This window comes from Crinia signifera, chromosome 6 (assembly GCF_055691185.1).
Source record: "Crinia signifera chromosome 6, ASM5569118v1, whole genome shotgun sequence".
Taxonomy (NCBI): Eukaryota; Metazoa; Chordata; class Amphibia; order Anura; family Myobatrachidae; genus Crinia; species Crinia signifera.
The window spans coordinates 115,016,937-115,022,936 of NC_139222.1; positions in this window are offsets into that span (position 1 = coordinate 115,016,937).

A 6,000-nucleotide genomic window follows, 5' to 3' on the forward strand; every position below is an offset into this window, starting at 1 on the left:
ATCCACTCCGCCCATGTACCTATTGTAATCCAGGATACAATTAGGTTTTGAGGTGTGGGTACTGGTACCTCGTACAGGGACGGAGGTGGTACTGTCTCCGTGAATTGTTGTCAGTATAAGGACATCCCTCTTGTCCTTATATTTGACCAACAACATATTTTCGTTGCATATTCCCCTGCTTTCACCCCTTCTCATTACTTGGGCAATGTGCGTTTTTGGGAGGCCTCTTTGGTTCTTGCGCACAGTACCGCAAGCTGCTGTACCTCTTGAACCAAGGGCCTTAAACAGGGGGATGCTGGTGTAAAAGTTATCCACATAGAGGTGATAACCTTTATCCAGGAAGGGGTGCACTAAATCCCAGACAATTTTCCCACTAACACCTACGAGGGAGGGGGGGCATTCTGGCGGTTCAATTCTTGAATCCTTCCCTTCATAAACCCTAAACCTGTGAGTGTACCCTGAGGTGCTTTCACACAGTTTATACATTTTTATGCCATACCTTGCCCTCTTACTGGGAAGGTACTGGCGGAATTTAACCCTTCCTTTAAAATGTATAAGGGACTCGTCGATACAAATAAATTTTTCAGGGATGTACACCTCTTCAAATTTGGCACTGAAATGATCAATGACCGGCCTGACTTTGAATAGCCGGTCAAAGGTGGGATCATCTCTGGGTGGGCACTGTGCATTATCGGTGTAATGTATAAATTTAAGAATTGTCTCAAATCGAGCCCGGGGCATGGCCATACGGTAAAATGGAGTACTGTACAGAACATCTGTACTCCAATATTGCCTAATTTCTGGCTTTTTTACTATGCCCATATGAAACACCAGACCCCAAAACGTCATCATCTCTACTGCATCTACAGGGGTCCACCTAGCAAATGATGACGTGGGGTTTTGAGCAATAAACTGCTGGGCATATAAATTAGTTTGGTCCACCATTAAATTTATAAAATCATCAGAGAAAAATAATTTGAAAAAGTCAATTTCTCTGAGACCTGTGGAATCAAATTGGATTCCTGGCATGGCCAAAAACTCAGGAACCTGGGGCTCAAAATTGTCTGGTGGTGGGGTCCATACGAGATCAATTGTTGGGGGGGGGGGTCTCAGCTGCTCTACGGGGGCGTCTTTGAGGGGGTCCCTCATCACCAGAGGAGGAAGAGGAGCTTAAGGCGAATCCTTCAAATTCCCCGCTTGCATCACTGGCTGTGTCAGAGTCAGAAGCAAGCATGGCATATGCCTCCTCCGCTGAATACATTCTCCTGGATGACTGGGAGGACATTTGGGAGGACATTTGGGAGGACATTTGGGATGCCATTTTTATTTTTGTGTTACTGGTAGTGAAATGTTTCAACACGTGTATAGTGTAGGGGGGGGTACAAACTTTATTTCAATCCGGGGGGTATGTAGTGTGTAGTGTGTATGTGGTGCAGAAAAAAAAAAAATACTTTATACCAATAAAAAAAAAAAAAATGAAGGGGTTAAAAATAAAAAATTTAAGGGGTTAAAAAAAAAAAAAGGTCCTGCGCCAAAAATTGAGCACAGATGTTGGTCAGTAACGTCTGTCACTGAACAGCGCTCAAAGGCAACAGGAATTTGATCAAAAAAAAAAAATATAGATCAACCCTGTGCCGAAAAAGATGATCAGTGATGTACGTCACTGATCAGCGCACAGCGGCCACAGGACACCCACAAAATCACAGTGTGTGTAAAAAAAAAATTAAAAAAAGACCCCACAGCACTCACAAAAAAAAAAAAAGGTGATCAGTGATGCGACACTGATTACCAGTGAGGTGCAGCAGGTGCACAACCTTTGGTGCAACTGACAGGTATATATAAAAAAAAAAAACCTCTGTACCCCCAAAAAAGTTGCTGATCACCTCAGATATAGTGATCAGCACAAAAGGCGGGGGCAGCAGACACAAAATTTAGCACTCTCTATCACTCTCAGTCACTATCTCTCTCTATCTCTCTATCTCTCACTATCTATCACTCTATGACACTGCAGCAGCAGCACTGACAGGTATATCTATATATAAAAAAAAACCTGCGCCCCCAAAAAGTTGCTGATCAGTTAATTTATACTGATCAGCACAAAAGGAGGGGGCAGCAGTCAGTTATATCAAAAATATATAGCACAATCTGTCACTATCTCTCTCTATCTCTCTCTCTCTATCTCTCTCTATCTCTCTATAACTATCACACTGCAGCAGCACAAAATATAGCACTCTGTCACTAGGCCTCTCTATCTATCTCTCTCTCTCTATCTCTCTCTATCTATAACTATATCACACTGCAGCAGCACAAAATATAGCACTCTCTGACACTATCTCTCTCTCTATCTCTCTCTCTCTATCTCTCTCTATCTCTCTATAACTATCACACTGCAGCAGCACAAAATATAGCACTCTGTCACTAGGCCTCTCTATCTATCTCTCTCTCTCTATCTCTCTCTCTCTATCTATAACTATATCACACTGCAGCAGCACAAAATATAGCACTCTCTGACACTATCTCTCTCTCTATCTCTCTCTATCTCTCTCTATCTCTCTCTATCTCTCTCTATCTCTCTCTATCTCTCTATCTATCTCTCTCTCTATCTAGCTAGTACACTGCAGCAGCACAATTTCACAGGAAGGCACAAGTAGCAACAGGATCCAGGAAGCAGTGATGAAGCAGCGATCAGGTAAGTATGGAGCAAGTATGGAGCAAGGTTCTGGTCAGTATGGCGGCAGGGGGGTACGGTGACCGCACTGCACGCTATTCCAGACCGGAATGGCGTCTGCAGTGCAGTCACCGTTAGTTTAAATCCCCCTCCTTGGCTGTGATTGGTCCGTCGGTCCGACGAACCAATCACGGCCTTTGGGGGCGGGCGGGGTGAGGTGGGGTGACACCAGTGTCACCCTTACACCCCGCGGTGATTGGTGCTGTACTTTACAGCACCAATCACCTCTGATCCCGTGTCACCGGCGAACGTTATTCGCCGGTGACACAGGAAAACGCTGTAATTGGCTGTTCACACTGAACAGCCAATCACAGCGATCGCCGACGGGGGGGCGGCATCGCAGCCCCCCCTGGGCATGCACGGACATGTCTGCTGTCAGGGACAGCAGACATGTTGAAACTGTCACCGCGTCTATAGACGCGGTGACAGTTTAAATCCATGACGTACATTTACGCCATGTGTCGGGAAGTGCTTCCCGACCATGACGTAAATGTACGTCAAATGTCGGGAAGGGGTTAATAGAATAGAACAGTGTGCTTTTTCTTCTTCTTGATCTTATCTTGCTATCCTTTACCCATTCTCTTTAATTATGTTGTCCCTCCTTATTGATATATTCAGTTACCCATCTCATATGAATTTGAGAGGTTGATATAAGCCAGATGATTGCCACTTGTATGTTATCAGTTAACCTTATATAGAGATATCCAGGTCATGTCATAGGAATACTGATTTAACGATTATAGTGTGCTTTTTCTTCTTCTTGATCTTATCTTGCTATCCTTTACCCATTCTCTTTAATTATGTTGTCCCTCCTTTTTGACATATTTAGTTACCAACCTCATATGAACTTGAGAGGTCGACGCAACCCAGTTGACTCACATCTGTACGTTATCAGATAATCCTATATAGAGATACCCAGGCCATGCCATGGGAGTACTGACTTAACGATTATAGTGTGCTTTTTCTTCTTCTTAATCTTATCTTGCTATCCTTTACCCATTCTCTTTGATTATGTTGTCCCTCCTTTTTGACATATTTAGTTACCAACCTCATATGAACTTGAGAGGCCGATGTAAACCAATTGATCCCCGATAGATTAAGTTGTACAGGATGGGAGACCACATTATTAATGTACCTAAGGAATGAGGAATGTGAACTGGGTAGGGCATATAAAGGAAGAACATCGAGGATAGAGGAAAGGGAAAGGAAAAAGGGGAGTAGTACAATGTATGCAAGAAGGGTGCAATAGGCAAAATATCGATTTGAGTTAAGGTGGCAAGATGGAAACTAAGAGATAAAAAGACACAAAAGGCAACAAACGCAATGTTAGAGGAATGTATTTGTATTTGAGTGTGATGTAATGTAATGTTTGATGTTATGTAATATTGTATTATGTATTATAAAAAAAAAAAAAAGGAAATAGACTAGAAGCAAGCAAAAGCTGGCAAAATGTTGGCAAAATGACGGCAAAATGATATGGAGCCCCCCTTGTATTAGGAAGAATTGATAACAATCCTACCCTAGTTTTTTCCCTATTGTGTCTGTAAGGTGTGTTGGGGTGTATGAATGAATGTTGATTTAAATGTTCGTGTAGCCGAGTTCGAAATGGTTATATTGAACATATCCAGAAGTAAACGGCTAAGTAAAGTAAGACATATATACCAGTAAAAAGCATATTCATATCAGCAAAAATCCTAAAATGTTGGATAATCGCAGAGAATATGTCTTTCCTTTTTATATATCTATTTTGTATTTTGTCTATATTTTTGAAATAAATTAAGATATTAAAAAAAAAAAAGGTCTAAAATGGGCATTCATAACAGATTATAGTGTGCAACATAAGAAACTTGAAAGATCGTTTCAGAAGAACTGGGCCATCCTGAAACAGGATCCAGTTATTGGCACAATGCTCCCCAACAAACCGAAATTTGTTTATCGGAAGGCCTCTAATATTGGGAACTCCATAACAAAAAGCATATATCCAGTTAACAACGTGAGACGAGGTATCCGCACTGTGGGTTTCCACAGATGCGGATCATGCATAGGATGTAAGAACATTCCCAATACATCCAATTCCAAAAAAGTTGGGGACATCACAATAAATGGAGTCAATAAAAAAATAAAAGAATTCATTACTTGTAACGTTAAAAACGTAGTCTACATCATTGAATGTAGTTGTAACCTCTTTTATATAGGCCGTACATCGAGGCCCCTAAAGATTAGGTTAGGAGAGCACATAAGAAACATAAAAAAAGGTTTAGATACTCATTCTCTCTCCCAACACTTTAAAATACAGCACAATTGTTCCCCTGCCCATATAAAGAATTTTTTGGGATTTAAACTAGTAGAAGGTGATAGGAGGAGGGATATAGATACCCAATTAGCTAAAACAGAGATGAGGCTTATTTATGATTTTAATACATTAAAACCACACGGCCTTAATGCCGATTTTGAGCTTAAATGGTTTCTGTGATATGTATTAGCTGGATTTTTAATGCCCCCCTCCCATTATTTATGTCCGCCCTTTTTTATGCATTTTTATATATTTCACATTGTATTGCTGCTATCGTATTGCTGCTAAATTCACTTATCGCCACCTTTCTCCTTTATAATTTTAAGATTAATAACGGACATTAAGGGCGGAAGCCCACAGATGGACTTGGAGCGTAGTAAGGGCGGAAGTAGGAAGTGCCGGTGCCTGAGGTGATCGGCGGTCCAGCCGGGACCTGTGGCACCGCCCCTAATCCTATGGAACTATACAACAGCCTACCACTCGAGACGGACACTGCGGGGGGACCCCTTTCTCCGTTACATGGTAACCATGACGATCGTAAACTTCCGGTCTAAAGCGGAAGTACAATTGGAACAGCGTACTTAAACCGGACCAGGGATAGCACACAGACCATTCAGGAGCCTTGATAAAGACCATTTTGCTGGTTGAAACGCGTTGGAGTGCCCCTGGTGGAGGAGACTAACCGCCGATTACATTACCAGGAGATTGCTTCCAGACACGGGCTGCCCGGGCTGCTACTCTGACAAACAATCCCTATCTGAACTGTTTCTCGCGACTCAGTTCCAACACCATCGGTAAAAGTTTTCTGGCTACTTGTTTCTGCCACCAGAGACACTTGATGTTTTGTGTGCTTAATCTGCCTTTCCTTTGAAAGTATATGTGGAAAGTTTCTCTTCTTGTTTTTAAAGAAATCAATGTATCTTGTATTAAATGTATGATTAAAACTGTATCACACTATCATCATACTCTTTTTCCACAT